Here is a 25,255-nt window from a genome sequence, read left to right as displayed (position 1 = left end):
TTGGTGTACTTTTAGTTAATGTTATATATACAATATATGAAATATATTTACTGTACATTTTGATATTTTATGTACAGTATAGAAGATATATTTGGTGTCCTTTTGATATTTTATTTACATTATACAAAATATATTTGGTGTACTTTTAGTTAATAATATATGTACAATATATGAAATATATACACTGTACTTTATGATATTTTATGTACAATATATAAGATATATTTGGTGACCTCTTTATATTTTATGTAAATTATATAATATATATATGGTGTAGTTTTTGATATTTTACATAGGGTGTGTAGTATATATTTACTGTCCTTTTTGATATTTTATTTACAGTATATAATTTACATTTGGTGTAATTTTTGATATTTTATATACACTACATTGAATATAATTACTGTAGTTTTTGATATTTACAGTATATGTAACACATATTTGGTGTACTTATTGATATTTTATGTACAGTATGTAATATATATTTACTGTAATTTTTGATATTTTATTTACAGTATGTAAAATGTATTTGTTGTTCTTTTAGTTAATATTATATGTACAATATATGAAATATATTTACTGTAGTTTTTGATATTTTACGTAAAGTATATAGGATATATTTGCTGTCCTTCCGATATTTTTTGTAAATTATGTAATATATATTTGGTGTAATTTTTGATATTTTACATAGGGTGTGTAATATATATTTACTGTATTTTGGATATTTTATTTACACTATATAATGTACATTTGGAGTAATTTTTGACACTTTATGTACATTATATTAAATATAATTACTGTAGTTTTTGATAGATTATTTACAGTATATATAAAACATATTTGGTGTATTTTTGATATTTTATGTACAGTATGTAATGTATATTTACTGTACTTTTTGATATTTTATTTACAGTATATAAAATGTATTTGGTGTACTTTTAGTTAATATTATATGTACAATATATGAAATATATTTACTGTACTTTTTGATATTTTGTGTAGAGTATATAAGATATATTTGGTGTCCTTTTGATATTTATTGTAAATTATATAATATATATTTGGTGTAGTTTTTGATATTTTACATAATTTGTGTCATATATATTCACTGTCCTTTTTGATATTTTATTTACGGTATATAATATACATTTGGTGTGATTTTTGATATTTTATGTACAGTATATTGAATATAATAACTGTACTTTTTGATAGTTTACAGTATATATAACACATATTTGGTGTACATTTTGATATTTTATGTACAGTATGTAATATATATTTAGTGTAATTTTTGATATTTTATTTACACTATATAAAATTTATTTGGTGTACTTTTAGTTAATATCATATGTACAATATATGAAATATATTTACTGTACTTTTTGATATTTTATGTACAGTATATAAGATATATTTGGTGTCCTTTTGATATTTTATGTAAATTATATAATATATATTTGGTGTAGTTTTTGATATTTTACATAGGGTGTGTAGTATATATTTACTGTCCTTTTTGATATTTTATTTACAGTATATAATTTACATTTGGTGTAATTTTTGATAATTTATATACAGTACATTGAATATAATTACTGTAGTTTTTGATAATTACAGTATATACAACACATATTTGGTGTACTTTTTGATATTTTATGTACAGTATGTAATATATATTTACTGTAATTTTTGATATTTTATTTACAGTATATAAAATGTATTTGTTGTACTTTTAGTTAATATTATATGTACAATATATGAAATATATTTACTGTAGATTTTGATATTTTACGTACAGTATATAAGATATATTTGGTGTCCTTCCGATATTTTTTGTAAATTATATAATATATATTTGGTGTAAATTTGGATATTTTACATAGGGTGTGTAATATATATTTACTGTATTTTGGATATTTTATTTACACTATATAATGTACATTTGGAGTAATTTTTGATATTTTATGAAGAGTATATTGAATATAATTACTGTAGTTTTTGATGGTTTATTTAAAGTATATATAACACATATTTGGTGTACTTTTTGATATTTTATGTACATTATGTAATATATATTTAGTGTACTTTCTAATATTTTATTTACAGTATATAAAATGTATTTGGTGTACTTTTAGTTAATATTACATGTACAATATATGAAATATATTTACTGTAGTTTTTGATATTTTATGTACAGTATATAAGATATATTTGTTTTCCTTTTGATATTTATTGTAAATTATATAATATATATTTGGTGTAGTTTTTGATATTTTACATAGTGTGTGTCATATATATTCTCTGTCCTTTTTGATATTTTATTTACAGTACATAATATACATTTGGTGTGATTTTTGATGTTTTATGTACAGTATATTAAATATAATTACTGTAGTTTTTGATAGTTTACAGTATATATAACACATATTTGGTGTACTTTTTGATATTTTATGTACAGTATGTAATATATATTTACTGTAATTTTTGATATTTTATTTACACTATATCAAATGTATTTGGTGTACTTTTAGTTAATAATATATGTACAATATATGAAATATATATACTGTACTTTTTTATATTTTATGTCCAGTATATAAGATATATTTGGTGTCCTTTTGATATTTTATGTAAATTATATAATATATATTTGGTGTAGTTTTTGATATTTTACATAGGGAGTGTAGTATATATTTACAGTCCTTTTTGATATTTTATTTACAGTATATAATTTACATTTGGTGTAATTTTTGATAATTTATATACAGTACATTGAATATAATTACTGAAGTTTTTGATAATTACAGTATATACAACACATATTTGGTGTACTTTTTGATATTTTATGTACAGTATGTAATATATATTTACTGTAATTTTTGATAATTTATTAAAAGTATATAAAATGTATCTGTTGTACTTTTAGTTAATATTATATGTACAATATATGAAATATATTTACTGTAGTTTTTGATATTTTACGTACATTATATAAGATATATTTGGTGTCCTTCCGATATTTTTTGTAAATTATATAATATATATTTGGTGTAAATTTGGATATTTTACATAGGGTGTGTAATATATATTTACTGTATTTTAGATATTTTATTTACACCATATAATGTACATTTGGAGTAATTTTTGATATTTTATGTACAGTATATTTAATATAATTACTGTAGTTTTTGATAGTTTATTTACAGTATATATAACACATATTTCGTGTACTTTTTGATATTTTATCTACAGTATGTAATATATATTTACTGTACTTTCAGATATTTTATTTACAGTATATAAAATGTATTTGGTGTACTTTTAGTTAATATTATATGTACAATATATGAAATATATTTACTGTAGTTTTTGATATTTTACGTACAGTATATAGGATATATTTGGTGTCCTTTTGATATTTATTGTAAATTATATAATATATATTTGGTGTAGTTTTTGATATTTTACATAGTGTGTGTCATATATATTCACTGTCCTTTTTGATATTTTATTTACAGTATATAATATACATTTGGGGTGATTTTTGATATTTTATGTACAGCATATTATATATAATTACTGAAGTTTTTGATAGTTTACAGTATATATAACACATATTTGGTGTACTTTTTGATATTTTATGTACAGTATGTAATATATATTTACTGTACATTCTAATATTCTATTTACAGTATATAAAATGTATTTGGTGTACTTTTAGTTAATTTTATATGTAGAATATATGAAATATATTTACTCTAGTTTTTGATATTTTATGTACACTATATAAGATATATTTGGTGTCCTTTTGATATTTATTGTAAATTATATAATATATATTTGGTGTAGTTTTTGATATTTTACATAGTGTGTGTCATATATATTCTCTGTCCTTTTTGATATTTTATTTACAGTATATAATATACATTTGGTGTGATTTTTGATATTTTATGTACAGTATATTAAATATAATTACTGTAGTTTTTGATAGTTTACAGTATATATAACACATATTTGGTGTAATTTTTGATATTTTATGTACAGTATGTAATATATATTTACTGTAATTTTTGATATTTTATTTACAGTATATAAAATGTATTTGGTGTACTTTTAGTTAAAATTATATGTACAATATATGAAATATATTTTCTGTAGTTTTTGATATTTTACGTACAGTATATAGGATATATTTGGTGTCCTTTTGATATTTATTGTAAATTACATAATATATATTTGGTGTAGTTTTTGATAATTTACATAGTGTGTGTCATGTATATTCACTGTCCTTTTTGATATTTTATTTACAGTATATAATATACATTTGGTGTAATTTTTGATATTTTATGTACAGCATATTATACATAATTACTGAAATTTTTGATAGTTTACAGTGTATATAACACATATTTGGTGAACTTTTTGATATTTTATGTACAGTATGTAATATATATTTAGTGTACTTTTCATATTTTTTTTACAGTATATAAAATGTATTTGGTGTACTTTTAGTTAATATTATATGTCCAATATATGAAATATATTTACTGTACTTTTTGATATTTTATGTACAGTATATAAGATATATTTGGTGTCCTTTTGATATTTTATGTAAATTATATAATATATATTTTGTGTAGTTTATGATATTTTACATAGGGTGTGTAGTATATATTTACTGTCCTTTTTGATATTTTATTTACAGTATATAATTTGTATATTGTGTAATTTTTGATAATTTTTATAACGTACATTGAATGTAATTAATGTAGTTTTTGATAATTACAGTATATATAACACTTATTTGGTGTACTTTTTGATATTTTATGTACAGTATGTAATATATATTTACTGTAATTTTTGATATTTTATTTACAGTATATAAAATGTATTTGTTGCACTTTTAGTTAATATTATATGTACAATATATGAAATATATTTACTGGAGTTTTTATTATTTTACGTACAGTATATAAGATATATTTGGTGTCCTTCCGATATTTTTTGTAAATTATATAATATATATTTGGTGTAAATTTGGTTATTTTACATAGTGTGTGTAATATATATTTACTGTATTTTGGATATTTTATTTACACTATATAATGTACATTTCAAGTAATTTTTGATATTTTATGTACAGTATATTGAATATAATTACTGTAGTTTTTGATAGTTTATTTACAGTATATATAACACATATTTGGTGAACTTTTTGATATTTTATGTACAGTATGTAATATATATTTAGTTTACTTTTCATATTTTATTTACAGTATATAAAGTGTATTTGGTGAACTTTTAGTTAATATTATATGTACAATATATGAAATATATTTACTGTAATTTTGATATTTTATGTACAGTATATAAGATATATTTGGTGTCCTTTTGATATTTTATGTAAATTATATAATATATATTTCGTGTAGTTTGTGATATTTTACATAGGGTATATAATATATATTTACCGTCCTTTTTGATATTTTCTTTACACTATATAATATACATTTGGTGTAATTTTTGATATTTTATGTACAGTATATTCAATATAATTACGGTAGTTTTTGATAGTTTACAGTATATATAACACATATTTGGTGTACTTTTTGATATTTTATGTACAGTATGTAATATATATTTACTGTACTTTTTGATATTTTATTTACAGTATATAAAATGTATTTGGTGTACTTTTAGTTATTATTATATGTACAATATATGAAACATATTTACTGTAATTTTTGATATTTTATGTACAGTATATAAGATATATTTGTTGGCCTTCTCATATTTTATGTAAATTATATAATATATATTTGGTGTAGTTTTTGATATTTTACATAGGGTGTGTCATATATATTTACTGTACTTTTTGATATTTTATTTACAGTATATAATATACATTTTGTATAATTTTTGTATTTTATGTACAGTATATTAAATATAAATAGTGTAGATTTGATAGTTTATTTACAGTATATATAGCACATATTTTGTGTACTTTTTGATATTTTATGTACAGTATGTAACATATATTAACTGTATATTTTGAAATTTTATTTACATTATATAAAATATATTTGGTGTACTTTTAGTTATTATTATATGTACAATATATGAAATATATTTACTGTACTTTTTGATATTTTATGTACAGTATATAACATATATTTTGTGTCCTTTTCATATTTTATGTGAATCATATAATATATATTTGGTGTAGTTTTTTATAATTTACGTAGAGTGTAATATACATTTACTGTCCTTTTTCATATTTTATTAAGACTATATAATATACATTTGGTGTAATTTTTGATATTTTATATACAGTATATTCAATATAATTACTGTAGATTTTGATAGTTTATTTACAGTATACATAAAACATATTTGGTGTACTTTTTGATATTTTATGTACAGTATGTGATATAATTACTGTACTTTTTGATATTTTATTTACAGTATATAAAATGTATTTGGTGTACTTTTAGTTAATATTATATATACAGTATATGAAATACATTTACTGTACTTTTTGATATTTTATGTACAGTATATAAGATATATTTGGTGTCCTTTTGATATTTATTGTAAATTATATAATATATATTTGGTGTAGTTTTTGATATTTTACATAGTGTGTGTCATATATATTCACTGTCCTTTTTGATATTTTATTTACAGTCTATAACATACATTTGGTGTGATTTTTGATATTTTATGTACAGTATATTATATATAATTACTGAAGATTTTGATAGTTTACAGTATATATAACACATATATGGTGTACTTTTTGATATTTTATGTACAGTATGTAATATATATTCACTGTAATTTTTGATATTTTATTTACAGTATATAAAATGTATTTGGTGTACTTTTAGTTAATCATATATGTACAATATATGAAATATATATACTGTACTTTTCGATATTTTATGTACAGCATATAAGATATATTAGGTGTCCTTTTGATATTTTATGTAAATTATATAATATATATTTGGTGTAGTTTTTGATATTTTACATAGGGTGTGTAGTATGTATTTATTGTCCTTTTTGATATTTTATTTACAGTATATAATTTACATTTGGTGTAATTTTTGATAATTTATATACAGTGCATTGAATATAATTACTGTAGTTTTTGATAATTACACAATATATAACACATATTTGGTGTACTTTTTGATATTTTATGTACAGTATGTAATATATATTTACTGTAATTTTTGATATTTTATTTACAGTATATAAAATGTATTTGGTGTACTTTTAGTTAATATTATATGTACAATATATGAAATATATTTACTGTACTTTTTGATATTTTATGTACAGTATATGAGATATATTTGGTGTCCTTTGATATTTATTGTAAATTATAAAATATATACTTGGTGTAGTTTTTGATATTTTACATAGTGTGTGACATATATATTCACTGTCCTTTTTGATATTTTATTTACGGTATATAATATACATTTGGTGTGATTTTTGAAACTTTATGTACAGTATATTAAATATAATTACTGTAGTTTTTGATAGTTTACAGTATATATAACACATATTTGGTGTACTTTTTGATATTTTATGTACAGTATGTAATATATATTTACTGTAATTTTTGATATTTTATTTACACTATATAATATGTATTTGGTGTTCTTTTAGTTAATATTATATGTACAATATATGTAATATATTTACTGTACTTTTTGATATTTTACATACAGTATATAAGATATATTTGGTGACCTTCCGATATTTTTTGTAAATTATATAATATATATTTGGTGTAAATTTGGATATTTTACATAGGGTGTGTAATATATATTCACTGTATTTTGGATATTTTATTTACACCATATAATCTACATTTGGAGTAATTTTTGATATTTTATGTACAGTATATTGAATATAATTACTGTAGTTTTTAATAGTTTATTTACAGTATATATAACACATATTTGGTGTACTTTTTGATATTTTATGTATAGTATGTAATATATATTTACTGTAATTTTTGATATTTTATTTACAGTATATAAAATGTATTTGGTGTACTTTTAGTTAATATTATATGTACAATATATGAAATATATTTACTGTAGTTTTTGATATTTTACGTACAGTATATAGGATATATTTGGTGTCCTTCCGATATTTTTTGTAAATTATATAATGTATATTTGGTGTAATATTTGATATTTTACATAGGGTGTGTAATATATATTTACTGTATTTTGGATATATTATTTACACTATATAATGTACATTTGGAGTAATTTTTGACATTTTATGTACAGTATATTAAATATAAATACTGTAGTTTTTGATACTTTATTTACAGTATATATAACACATATTTGGTGTATTTTTGATATTTTATGTACAGTATGTAATGTATATTTACTGTACTTTTTGATATTTTATTTACAGTATATAAAATGTATTTGGTGTACTTTTAGTTAATATTATATGTACAATATATGAAATATATTTACTGTACTTTTTGATATTTTATGTACAGTATATAAGATATACTTGGTGTCCTTTTGATATTTATTGTAAATTATATAATATATATTTTGTGTAGTTTTTGATATTTTACATAGTGTGTGTCATATATATTCACTGTCCTTTTTGATATTTTATTTACAGTATATAATATACATTTGGTGTGATTTTTGATATTTTATGTACAGTATATTATATATAATTACTGAAGTTTTTGATAATTTACAGTATATATAACACATATTTGGTGTACTTTTTGATATTTTATGTACAGTATGTAATATATATTTACTGTAATTTTTGATATTTTATTTACAGTATATAAAATGTATTTGGTGAACTTTTAGTTAATAATATATGTACAATATATGAAATATATATACTGTACTTTTCGATATTTTATGTACATCATATAAGATATACTTGGTGTCCTTTTGATATTTTATGTAAATTATATAATATATATTTGGTGTAGTTTTTGATATTTTACATAGGGTGTGTAGTATATATTTAATGTCCTTTTTGATATTTTATTTACAGTATATAATTTACATTTGGTGTAATTTTTGATAATTTATATACAGTACATTGAATATAATTACTGTAGTTTTTGATAATTACAGTATATATAACACATATTTGGTGTAACTTTTGATATTTTATGTACAGTATGTAATATATATTTACTGTATATTTGGATATTTTATTTACAGTATATAAAATGTATTTGGTGTACTTTTAGTTAATATTATATGTACAATATATGAAATATATTTACTGTACTTTTTGATATTTTATGTACACTATATAAGATATATTTGGTGTACTTTTCATATTTTGTGTAAATTATATAATATATATTTGGTGCAGATTTTGATATTTTACATAGGGTGTAATATATATTTACTGTACTTTTTGATATTTTTTTACAGTATATAATATATATTTGGTGTAATTTTTGATATTTCATGTACAGTATATTAAATATAATTACTGTAGTTTTTGATAGTTTATTTACAGTATATATAACACATACTTGGTGTACTTTTTGGTATTTTATGTAGTGTATGTAATATATATTTACTGTAGTTTTTGATATTTTATTTACAGTATATAAAATGTATTTGGTGTACTTTTAGTTAATATTATATGTACAATATATGAAATATATTTACTGCACTTTTTGATATTTTATGTACAGTATATAAGATATATTTGGTGTACTGTTGATATTTTATGCAAATTATATAATATATATTTTGTGTAGTTTTTGATAATTTACATAGAGTGTAATATATATTTACTGTCCTTTTTCATATTTTATTTAGAGTATATAATATACATTTGGTGTAATTTTTGATATTTTATGTACACTATATTAAATATAATTACTGTAGTTTTTGATAGTTTTTTTACAGTATATATAACAAATATTTGGTGTATTTTTTGATATTTTATGTACAGTATGTAATATATATTTACTGAATTTTTGAAATTTTATTTACAGTATATAAAATGTATTTGCTGTACTTTTAGTTAATATTATATGTACAATATAAGAAGCAAATTTACTGTAGTTTTTGATATTTTATGTACAGTATATACGATATATTTGGTGTCCTTTTGATATTTTATGTAAATTATAAAATATATATTTGGTGTAGTTTTTGATATTTTACATAGGGTGTGTAATATATATTTACCGTCTTTTTGATATTTTCTTTACACTATATAATATACATTTGGTGTAATTTTTGATATTTTATCTACAGTATATTAAATATAATTACTGTAGTTTTTGATAGTTTATTTACAGTATATATAACACATATTTGGTGTACATTTTGATATTTTATGTACAGTATGTAATATATATTTACTGTATTTTTCAAATTTTATTTACAGTATATCAAATGTATTTGGTCTACTTTTAGTTAATATTATATGTACAATATATGAAATATATTTACTGTACTTTTTGATATTTTATGTTCAGTATATAAGATATATTTGGTGTCCTTTTGATATTTTATGTCAATTATATAATATATATTTGGTGTAGTTTTGATATTTTACATAGAGTGTAATATATATTTACTGTAATTTTTGATATTTTATTTACAGCATATAATATACATTTAGTGTAATTTTTCATATTTTATGTACAGTATATTAAATATAATTACTGTAGTTTTTGATAGTTATTTACAGTATATGTAACACATATTTGGTGTACTTTTTGATATTTTATGTACAGTATGTAATATATATTTACTGTACTTTTTGATATTTTATTTACAGTATATAAAGTGTATTTGGTGAACTTTTAGTTAATATTATATGTACAATACATGAAACATATTTACTGTACTTTTTGATATTTTAAGTAAAGTATATAAGACATACTTGGTGTCCTTTTGATATTTTATGTAAATTATATAAGTTAAATTTGGTGTAGTTTTTGATATTTTACATAGGGTGTGTAATATATATTTACTGTCCTTTTTGATATTTTATTTAGAGTGTATAATATACATTTGGTGTAATTTTTGATATTTTATGTACAGTATATTAAATATAATTACTGAAGATTTTGATAGTTTATTTACAGTATATATAACACATATTTGGTGTACTTTTTGATATTTTATGTACAGTAGATAATATATACTTACTGTACTTTTTGATATTTTATTTACAGTATATAAAATGTATTTGGTGTAGTTTTAGTTAACATTATATGTACAATATATGAAATATATTTACTGTACTTTTTGATATTTTATGTACAGTAGATAATATATACTTACTGTAAATTTTTATATTTTATTTACCGTATGTAAAATGTATTTGTTGTTCTTTTAGTTAATATTATATGTACAATATATGAAATATATTTACTGTACTTTTTGATATTTTATGTACAGTATATAATATATATTTGGTGTTCTTTTGATATTTTATGTAAATTATATAAACTATACTAGGTGTAGTTTTTGATGTTTTACATAGAGTGTAATATATATTTACTGTCATTTTTGATATTTTATTTAGAATGTATAATATACATTTGGTGTAATTATTGATATTTTATGTACAGTATATTAGATATAATTACTGAAGATTTTGATAGTTTATTTACAGTATATATAACACATATTTGGTGTACTTTTTGATATTTTATGTACAGTAGATAATATATACTTACTGTACTTTTTGATATTTTATTTACAGTATATAAAATGTATTTGGTGTAGTTTTAGTTAACATTATATGTACAATATATGAAATATATTTACTGTACTTTTTGATATTTTATGTACAGTATATAATATATATTTGGTGTACTTTTGATATTTTATGTAAATTATATAATATATATTTGGTGTAGTTTTTGATATTTTACATAGAGTGTAATATATATTTACTGTCATTTTTGATATTTTATTTAGAGTGTATAATATACCTTTGGTGTAATTATTGATATTTTATGTACAGTATATTAAATATAATTACTGAAGATTTTGATAGTTTATTTACAGTATATATTACGCATATTTGGTGTACTTTTTGATATTTTATGTACAGTAGATAATATATATTTACTGTAATTTTTGATATTTTATTTACAGTATGTAAAATATATTTCGTGTACTTTTAGTTAATATTATATGTACAATATATGAAAAATATTTACTGTACTTTCTGATATTTTATGTACAATATATAATATATATTTGGTGTACTTTTGATATTTTATGTAAATTATATAATATATATTTGGTGTAGTTTTTGATATTTTACATAGAGTGTAATATATATTTACTGTCATTTTTGATATTTTATTTAGACTGTATAATATACATTTGGTGTAATTTTTGATATTTTATGAACAGTATATTAAATATAATTACTGAAGATTTTGATAGTTTATTTACAGTATATATAACACATATTTGGTGTACTTTTTGATATTTTATGTACAGTAGATATTATATATTTACTGTAATTTTTGATATTATATTTACAGTATGTAAAATGTATTTGGTGTAGTTTTAGTTAATATTACATGTACAATATATGAAATATATTTACTGTACTTTTTGATATTTTATGTACAGTATATAATATATATTTGGTGTACTTTTGATATTTTATGTAAATTATATAATATATATTTGGTGTAGTTTTTGATATTTTACATAGAGTGTAATATATATTTACTGTCATTTTTGATATTTTATTTAGAATGTATAATATACATTTGGTGTAATTTTTGATATTTTATGTACAGTATGTTAAATATAATTACTGAAGATTTTGATAGTTTATTTACAGTATATATAACACATATTTGTTGTACTTTTTGATATTTTATGTGCAGTAGATAATATAAACTTACTGTAATTTTTGATATTTTACTTACAGTATGTAAAATGTATTTGGTGTGCTTTTAGTTAATTTTACATGTACAATCTATGAAATATATTTACTGTACTTTTTGATATTTTATGTACAGTATATAATATATATTTCGTGTACATTTGATATTTTATGTAAATTATTTAATATGTATTTGGTGTAGTTTTTGATATTTTACATAGAGTGTAATATTTATTTACTGTCCTTTTTGATATTTTATTTAGAGTGTATAATATACATTTGTTGTAATTTTTGATATTTTATGAACAGTATATTAAATATAATTACTGAAGATTTTGATAGTTTATTTACAGTATATATAACACATATTTGGTGTACTTTTTGATATTTTATGTACAATAGATAATATATACTTACTGTAATTTTTGATATTTTATTTACAGTATGTAAAATGTATTTGGTGTACTTTTAGTTATTATTATATATACAATATATGAAATATATTTACTGTACTTTTTGATATTTTATGTACAGTATATAATATATATTTGGTGTACTTTTGATATTTTATGTAAATTAAATAATATATATTTGGTGTAGTTTTTGATATTTTACATAGAGTGTAATATATATTTACTGTCCTTTTTGATATTTTATTTAGAGTGTATAATATACATTTGGTGTAATTTTTGATATTTTATGTACAGTATATTAAATATAATTACTGAAGATTTTGATAGTTTATTACAGTATACATATATCCCATATTTGGTGTACTTTTTGATATTTTATGTACAGTAGATAATATATACTTACTGTAATTTTTGATATTTTATTTACAGTATGTAAAATGTATTTGGTGCACTTTTAGTTAATATTATATGTACAATATATGAAATATATTTACTGTACTTTTTGATATTTTATGTAGAGTATATAATATATAATTGGTGTACTTTTGATATTTTATGTAAATTATATAATATATATTTGGTGTAGTTTTTGATATTTTACATAGAGTGTAACATATATTTACTGTCCTTTTCGATATTTTATTTAGAGTGTATAATATACGTTTGGTGTAATTTTTGATATTTTATGAACAGTATATTAAATATAATTACTGAAGATTTTGATAGTTTATTTACAGTATATATAACACATATTTGGTGTGCTTTTTGATATTTTATGTACAGTAGATAATATATACTTACTGTAAATTTTATATTTTATTTACAGTATGTAAAATGTATTTGGTGTAATTTTAGTTAATATTATATGTACAATATATGAAATATATTTACTGTAATTTTTGATGTTCTATGTACAGTAGATAATATATACTTATTGTAATTTTTGATATTTTATTTACAGTATGTAAAATGTATTTGGTGTACTTTTAGGTATTATTATATGTACAATATATGAAATATATTTACTGTACTTTTTGATATTTTATGTACAGTATATAATATATATTTGGTGTACTTTTGATATTTTATGTAAATTAAATAATATATATTTGGTGTAGTTTTTGATATTTTACATAGAGTGTAATATATATTTACTGTCCTTTTTCATATTTTATTTAGAGTGTATAATATACATTTGGTGTAATTTTTGATATTTTATGTACAGTATATTAAATATAATTACTGAAGATTTTGATAGTTTATTACAGTATATATATATCCCATATTTGGTGTACTTTTTGATATTTTATGTACAGTAGATGATATATACTTACTGTAATTTTTGATATTTTATTTACAGTATGTAAAATGTATTTGGTGTACTTTTAGTTAATATTATATGTACAATATATGAAATATATTTACTGTACTTTTTGATATTTTATGTACAGTATATAATATATATTTGGTGTACTTTTGATATTTTATGTAAATTAAATAATATATATTTGGTGTAGTTTTTGATATTTTACATAGAGTGTAATATATATTTACTGTCATTTTTGATATTTTATTTAGAGTGTATAATATACATTTGGTGTAATTTTTTATATTTTATGTACAGTATAATAAATATAATTACTGAAGATTTTGATAGTTTATTTACAGTATATATAACACATATTTGGTGTACTTTTTGATATTTTATGTACAGTAGATTATATATACTTACTGGAATTTTTTATATTTTATTTACTGTATGTAAAATGTATTTGGTGTAATTTTAGTTAATATTATATGTACAATATATGAAATATATTTACTGTACTTTTTGATATTTAATGTACAGTAGATAATATATACTTACTGTAATTTTTTATATTTTATTTACAGTATGAAAAATGTATTTGGTGTACTTTTAGTTAATATTATATGTACAATATATGAAATATAATTACTGTACTTTTTGATATTTTATGTAGAGTATATAATATATATTTGGAGTACTTTTGATATTTTATGTAAATTATATAATATATATTTGGTGTAGTTTTTGATATTTTACATAGAGTGTAATATATATTTACTGTCCTTTTTGATATTTTATTTAGAGTGTATAATATACGTTTGGTGTAATTTTTGATATTTTATGAACAGTATATTAAATATAATTACTGAAGATTTTGATAGTTTATTTACAGTATATATAACACATATTTGGTGTGCTTTTTGATATTTTATGTACAGTAGATAATATATACTTACTGTAAATTTTATATTTAATTTAAAGTATATAAAATGTATTTGGTGTAATTTTAGTTAATATTATATGTACAATATATGAAATATATTTACTGTAATTTTTGATATTCTATGTACAGTAGATATATATACTTACTGTAATTTTTTATATTTTATTTACAGTATGTAAAATGTATTTGGTGTACTTTTAGTTAATATTACATGTACAATATATGAAATATATTTACTGTACTTTTTGATATTTTATGTACAGTATATAATATATATTTGGTGTACTTTTGATATTTTATGTAAATTATATAATATATATTTGGTGTAGTTTTTGATATTTTACATAGAATGTAATATATATTTACTGTCATTTTTGATATTTTATTTAGAATGTATAATATATATTTGGTGTAATTTTTGATATTTTATGTACAGTATGTTAAATATAATTACTGAAGATTTTGATAGTTTATTTACAGTATATATAACACATATTTGGTGTACTTTTTGATATTTTATGTACAGTAGATAATATATACTTACTGTAATTTTTGATATTTTATTTACAGTATGTAAAATGTATTTGGTGTGCTTTTAGTTAATATTACATGTACAATCTATGAAATATATTTACTGTACTTTTTGATATTTTATGTACAGTATATAATATATATTTCGTGTACATTTGATATTTTATGTAAATTATATAATATATATTTGGTGTAGTTTTTGATATTTTACATAGAGTGTAATATATATTTACTGTCCTTTTTGATATTTTATTTAGAGTGTATAATATACATTTGTTGTAATTTTTGATATATTATGAACAGTATATTAAATATAATTACTGAAGATTTTGATAGTTTATTTACAGTATATATAACACATATTCGGTGTACTTTTTGATATTTAATGTACAGTAGATAATATATACTTACTGTAATTTTTGATATTTTATTTACAGTATGTAAAATGTATTTGGTGTACTTAGTTATTATTATATGTACAATATATGAAATATATTTTCTGTCCTTTTTGATATTTTATTTAGAGTGTATAATATACATTTGGTGTAATTTTTGATATTTTATGAACAGTATATTAAATATAATTACTGAAGATTTTGATAGTTTATTTACAGTATATATAACACATATTTGGTGTACTTTTTCATATTTTATGTACAGTAGATAATATATACTTACTGTAATTTTTTATATGTTATTTACACTATGTAAAATGTATTTGTTGTACTTTTAGTTAATATTATATGTACAATATATGAAATATATTTACTGTACTTTTTGATATTTTATATACAGTATATAATATGTATTTGGTGTACTTTTGATATTTTATGTGAATTATATAATATATATTTGGTGTAGTATTTGATATTTTACATAGAGTGTAATATATATTTCCTGTCCTTTTTGTTATTTTATTTGGAGTGTATAATATACATTTGGAGTAATTTTTGATATTTTATGTACAGTATATTAAATATAATTACTGAAGATTTTGATAGTTTATTTACAGTATATATAACACATATTTGGTGTACTTTTTGGTATTTTAAGTACAGTAGATAATATATACTTACTGTAATTTTTTATATTTTATTTACAGCATGTAAAATGTATTTGGTGTACTTTTAGTTAATATTATATGTCCAATATATCAAATATATTTACTGTACTTTTTGATATTTTATGTAAGGTATATAATATATATTTGGTGTACTTTTGATATTTTATGTAAGTTATATAATATATATTTGGTGTAGTTTTTGATATTTTACATAGAGTGTAATATATATTTACTGTCCTTTTTGATATTTTATTTAGAGTGTATAATATACATTTGGTGTAATTTTTGATATTTTATGAACAGTATATTAAATATAATTACTGAAGATTTTGATAGTTTATTTACAGTATTTATAACACATATTTGGTGTACTTTTTGATATTTTATGTACAGTAGATAATATATACTTAATGTAATTTTTGATATTTTATTTACAGTATGTAAAATGTATTTGGTGTACTTTTAGTTAATATTATATTTACTATATATGAAATACATTTACTGTACTATTTGATATATTATGTACAGTAGATAATATATACTTACTGTAATTTTTGATATTTTATTTACAGTATGTAAAATGTATTTGGTGGACTTTTAATTAATATTATATTTACAGTATATGAAATATATTTACTGTACTTTTTGATATTTTATGTACAGTATATAATATATATTTGGTGTACTTTTGATATTTTATGTAAATTATATAATATATATTTGGTGTAGTTTTTGATATTTTACATAGAGTGTAATATATATTTACTGTCATTTTTGATATATTATTTATAGTGTATAATGTACATTTGGTGTAATTTTTGATATTTTATGTACAGTATATTAAATATAATTACTGAAGGTATTGATAGTTTATTTACAGTATATATAACACATATTTGGTGTACTTTTTGATATTTTATGTACAGTAGATAATATATACTTACTGTAATTTTTGATATTTTATTTACAGTATGTAAAATGTATTTGGTGTACTTTATTTAATATTATATGTACAATATATGAAATATATTTACTGTACTTTTTGATATTTTATGTACAGTAGATAATTTATACTTACTGTAATTTTTGATATTTTATTTACAGTGTGTGAAATGTACTTGGTGTACTTTATTTAATATTATATGTACAATATATGAAATACATTTACTGTACTTTTTGATATTTTATGTACAGTATATAATATATATTTCGTGTACTTTTGATATTTTATGTAAATTATATAATATATATTTGGTGTAGTTTTTGATATTTTACATAGAGTGTAATATATATTTACTGTCCTTTTTGATATTTTATTTAGAATGTATAATATACATTTGGTGTAATTTTTGATATTTTATGAACAGTATATTAAATATAATTACTGAAGATTTTGATAGTTTATTTACAGTATATATAACACATATTTGGAGTACTTTTTGATATTTTATGTACAGTAGATAATATATACTTACTGTAATTTTTATATTTTATTTACAGTATGTAAAATGTATTTGTTGTACTTTTAGTTAATATTATATGTACAAAATATGAAATATATTTACTGTACTTTTTGATATTTCATGTACACTAGTTAATATATACTTACTGTAATTTTTGATATTTTATTTACAGTATGTAAAATGTATTTGGTGTACTTTTAGTTAATATTATATGTACAATATATGAAATATATTTACTGTACTTCTTGATATTTTATGTACAGTATATAATATATATTTGGTGTACTTTTGATATTTTATGTAAATTATATAATATATACTTGGTGTAGTTTTTGATATTTTACATAGAGTGTAATATATAATTACTGTCCTTTTTGATATTTTATTTAGAGTGTATAATATACATTTGGTGTAATTTTTTATATTTTATGAACAGTATATTAAATATAATTACTGAAGATTTTGATAGTTTATTTACAGTATATATAACACATATTTGGTGTACTTTTTGATAGTTTACGTACAGTAGATAATATATACTTACTGTAATTATTTATATTTTATTTACAGTATTTAAAATGTATTTGTTGTACTTTTAGTTAATATTATATGTACAATATATGAAATATATTTACTGTACTATTTGATATTTTATGTACAGTAGATAATATATACTTACAGTAATTTTTGATATTTTATTTACAGTATGTAAAATGTATTTGGTGTACTTTTAGTTAATATTATATGTACAATATATGAAATATATTTACTGTACTTTTTGATATTTTATGTACAGTATATAATATATATTTGGTGTACTTTTGATATTTTATGTAAATTATATAATATATAATTGGTGTAGTTTTTCATATATTACATAGAGTGTAATATATATTTACTGTCCTTTTTGATATATTATTTACAGTGTATAATATACATTTGGTGTAGTTTTTGATATTTTATGAACAGTATATTAAATATAATTACTGAAGATTTTGATAGTTTGTTTACAGTATATATAACACATATTTGGTGTACTTTTTGATATTTTATGTACAGTAGATAATATATACTTACTGTAATTTTTTATATTTTATTTACAGTATGTAAAATGCATTTGGTGTACTTTTAGTTAATATTATATGTACAATATATGAAATATATTTACTGTAATTTTTGATATTTTATGTACAGTATATAATATATATTTGGTGTACTTTTGATATTTTATGTAAATTATATAATATATATTTGGTGTAGTTTTTGATATTTTACATAGAGTGTAATATATATTTACTGTCATTTTTGATATTTTATTTTGAGTGTATAATATACATTGGGTGTAATTTTTGTTATTTTATGTACAGTATATTAAATATAATTACTGAAGATTTTGATAATTTATTTACAGTATATATAACACATATTTGGTGTAGTTTTTGATATTTTATGTACAGTAGATAATATATACTTACAGTAGTTTTTGATATTTTATTTACAGTATGTTAAATGTATTTGGTGTACTTTTAGTTAATATTATATGTACAATATATGAAATATATTTACTGTACTTTTTGATATTTTATGTACAGTATATAATATATATTTGGTGTACTTTTGATATTTTATGTAAATTATATAATATATATTTGGTGTAGTTTTTGATATTTTACATAGAGTGTAATATATATTTAGTGTCCTTTTTGATATTTTATTTAGTGTGTATAATATACATTTGGTGTAATTTTTGATATTAAGTGAACAGTATATTAAATATAATTACTGAAGATTTTGATAGTTTATTTACAGTATATATAACACATATTTGGTGTACTTTTTGATATTTTATGTACAGTAGATAATATATACTTACTGTAATTTTTTATAATTTATTTACAGTATGTAAAATGTATTTGTTGTACTTTTAGTTAATATTATATGTACAATACATGAAATATATTTACTGTACTTTTTGATATTTTATGGACAGTATGTAATATATATTTGGTGTACTTTTGATATTTTATGTAAATTATATAATATATATTTGGTGTAGTTTTTGCTATTTTACATAGTGTGTAATATATATTTACTGTCCTTTTTGATATTTTATTTAGAGTGTATAATATACATTTGGTGTAATTTTTGATATTTTATGTACAGTATATTAAATATAATTACTGAAGATTTTGATAGTTTATTTACAGTATATATAACACATATTTGGTGTACTTTTTGATATTTTATGTACAGTAGATAATATGTACTTAGTGTAATTTTTGATATTTTATTTACAGTATGTAAAATATATTTGGTGTACCTTTAGTTAATATTATATGTACAATATATCAAATATATTTACTGTACTTTTTGATATTTTATGTACAGTATATAATATATATTTGGTGTACTTTTGATATTTTATGTAAATTATATAATATATATTTGGTGTAGTTTTTGATATTTTACATAGAGTGTAATATATATTTACTGTCATTTTTGATATTTTATTTAGAGTGTATAATATACATTTGGTGTAATTATTGATATTTTATGTACAGTATATTTAATATAATTAATGAAGGTTTTGATAGTTTATTTACAGTATATATAACACATGTTTGGTGTACTTTTTGATATTTTATGTACAGTAGATACTATATACTTACTGTAATTTTTGATATTTTATTTACAGTATGTAAAATATATTTGGTGTACCTTTATTTAATATTATATGTACAATATATGAAATATATTTACCGTACTTTTTGATATCTTATGTACAGTATATAATATATATTTGGTGTACTTTTGATATTTTATGTAAATTATAGAATATATATTTGGTGTAGTTTTTGATATTTTACATAGAGTGTAATATATATTTACTGTCATTTTTGATATTTTATTTAGAGTGTATAATATACCTTTGGTGTAATTATTGATATTTTATGTACAGTATATTAAATATAATTACTGAAGATTTTGATAGTTTATTTACAGTATATATTACGCATATTTGGTGTACTTTTTGCTATTTTATGTACAGTAGATAATATATATTTACTGTAATTTTTGATATTTTATTTACAGTATGTAAAATATATTTCGTGTACTTTTAGTTAATATTATATGTACAATATATGAAATATATTTACTGTACTTTCTGATATTTTATGTACAGTATATAATATATATTTGGTGTACTTTTGTTATTTTATGTAAATTATATAATATATATTTGTTGTAGTTTTTGATATTTTACATAGAGTGTAATATATATTTACTGTCCTTTTTGATATTTAATTTAGAGTGTATAATATAAATTTGGTGTAATTTTTGATATTTAATGTACAGTATATTAAATATAATTACTGAAGATTTTGATAGTTTATTTACAGTATATATAACACATATTTGGTGTACATTTTGATATTTTATGTACGGTAGATAATATATACTTACTGGAATTTTTGATATTTTACTTACAGTATGTAAAATGTATTTGTTGTTCTTTTAGTTAATATTATACGTACAATATATGAAATATATTTACTGAACTTTTTGATATTTTATGTACAGTACATAATATATATTTGGTGTTCTTTTGATATTTTATGTAAATTATATAATATATACTAGGTGTAGTTTTTGATGTTTTACATAGAGTGTAATATATATTTACTGTCATTTTTGATATTTTATTTAGAATGTATAATATACATTTGGTGTAATTATTGATATTTTATGTACAGTATATTAAATATAATTACTGAAGATTTTGATAGTTTATTTACAGTATATATAACACATATTTGGTGTACTTTTTGATATTTTATATACAGTAGATAATATATACTTACTGTAATTTTTGATATTTTATTTACAGTATATAAAATGTATTTGGTGTAGTTTTAGTTAATATTATATGTACAATATATGAAATATATTTACTGTAATTTTTGATATTTTATGTACAGTATATAATATATATTTGGTGTACTTTTGATATTTTATGTAAATTATATAATATATATTTGGTGTAGTTTTTGATATTTTACATAGAGTGTAATATATATTTACTGTCGTTTTTGATATTTTATTTAGAGTGTATAATATACATTTGGTGTAATTTTTGATATTTTATGTACAGTTTATTAAATATAATTACTGAAGATTTTGATAGTTTATTTACAGTATATATAACACATATTTGGTGTACTTTTTGATATTTTATGTACGGAAGATAATATATACTTACTGTAATTTTTGATATTTTATTTACAGTATGTAAAATGTATTTGTTGTTCTTATAGTTAATATTATATGTACAATATATGAAATATATTTACTGTACTTTTTGATATTTTATGTACAGTATATAATATATATTTGGTGTACTTTTGATATTTTATGTAAATTATATAATATATATTTGGTGTAGTTTTTGATATTTTACATAGAGTGTAATATATATTTACTGTCCTTTTTTATATTTTATTTAGAATGCATAACATACATTTGGTGTAATTATTGATATTTAATGTACAGTATATTAAATATAATTACTGAAGATTTTGATAGTTTATTTACAGTATATATAACACATATTTGGTGTACTTTTTGATATTTTATGTACAGTAGATAATATATACTTACTGTAATTTTTGATATTTTATTTGCAGTATGTAAAATGTATTTGGTGTACTTTTAGTTAATATTATATGTACAATATATGAAATACATTTACTGTACTTTTTGATATTTTATATACAGTATATAATATATATTTGGTGTACTTTTGATATTTTATGTAAATTATAGAATATAAATTTGGTGTAGTTTTTGATATTTTACATAGAGTGTAATATATATTTACTGTCCTTTTTGATATTTTATTTAGAGTGTATAATATACATTTGGTGTAATTTTTGATATTTTATGTACAGTATATTAAATATAATTACTGAAGATTTTGATAGTTTATTTACAGTATATATAACACATATTTGGTGTACTTTTTGATATTTTATGTACAGTAGATAATATATACTTACTGTAATTTTTGATATTTTATTTACAGTATGTAAAATGTATTTGGTGAAGTTTTAGTTAATATTATATGTACAATATATGAAATACATTTACTGTACTTTTTGATATTTTGTGTACAGTATATAATATATATTTGGTGTACTTTTGATATTTTATGTAAATTATATAATATATATTTGGTGTAGTTTTTGATATTTTACATAGAGTATAATATATATTTACTGTCCTTTTTGATATTTTATTTAGAGTGTATAATATACATTTGGTGTAATTTTTGATATTTTATGTACAGTATATTAAATATAATTACTGAAGATTTTGATAGTTTATTTACAGTATATATAAGACATATTTGGTGTACTTTTTGATATTTTATGTACGGTAGATAATATATACTTACTGGAATTTTTGATATTTTATTTACAGTTTGTAAAATGTATTTGTTGTTCTTTTAGTTAATATTATATGTACAATATATGAAATATATTTACTGTACTTTTTGATATTTTATGTACAGTATATAATATATATTTGGTGTTCTTTTCATATTTTATGTAAATTATATAATATATATTTGGTGTAGTTTTTGATATTTTACATAGAGTGTAATATATATTTACTGTCATTTTTGATATTTTATTTTGAGTGTATAATATACATTTGGTGTAACTTTTGATATTTTATGTACAGTATATTAAATGTAATTACTGAAGATTTTGATAGTTTATTTACAGTATATATAACACATATTTGGTGTACTTTTTGATATTTTAGGTACAGTAGATAATATACATTTACTATAATTTTTGATATTTTATTTACAGTATATAAAATGTATTTGGTGTACTTTTAGTTAATATTATATGTACAATATATGAAATATATTTACTGTACTTTTTGATATTTTATGTACAGTATATAATATATATTTGGTGTACTTTGATATTTTATGTAAATTATATAATATATATTTGATGTAGTTTTTGATATTTTACATAGAGTGTAATATATATTTACTGTCATTTTTGATATTTTATTTAGACTGTATAATATACATTTGGTGTAATTTTTGATATTTTATGAACAGTATATTAAATATAATTACTGAAGATTTTGATAGTTTATTTACAGTATATATAACACATATTTGGTGTACTTTTTGATATTTTATGTGCAGTAGATATTATATATTTACTGTAATTTTTGATATTTTATTTACAGTATATAAAATGTATTTGGTGTACTTTTAGTTAATATTATATGTACAATATATGAAATATATTTACTGTACTATTTGATATTTTGTGTAAAGTATGTAATATATATTTGGTGTACTTTTGATATTTTATGTAAATTATATAATATATATTTGGTGTAGTTTTTGATATTTTACATAGGGTATAATATATATTTACTGTCCTTTTTAATATTTTATTTAGAGTGTATAATATACATTTGGTGTAATTTTTGATATTTTATGTACAGTATATTAAATATAATTACTGAAGATTTTGATAGTTTATTTACAGTATATATAACACATATTTGGTGTACTTTTTGATATTTTATGTA

The sequence above is a fragment of the Pan paniscus genome, chromosome 14 (assembly GCF_029289425.2).
Source record: "Pan paniscus chromosome 14, NHGRI_mPanPan1-v2.0_pri, whole genome shotgun sequence".
Classification (NCBI taxonomy): domain Eukaryota; kingdom Metazoa; phylum Chordata; class Mammalia; order Primates; family Hominidae; genus Pan; species Pan paniscus.
This window is presented reverse-complemented; position numbering follows the sequence as displayed.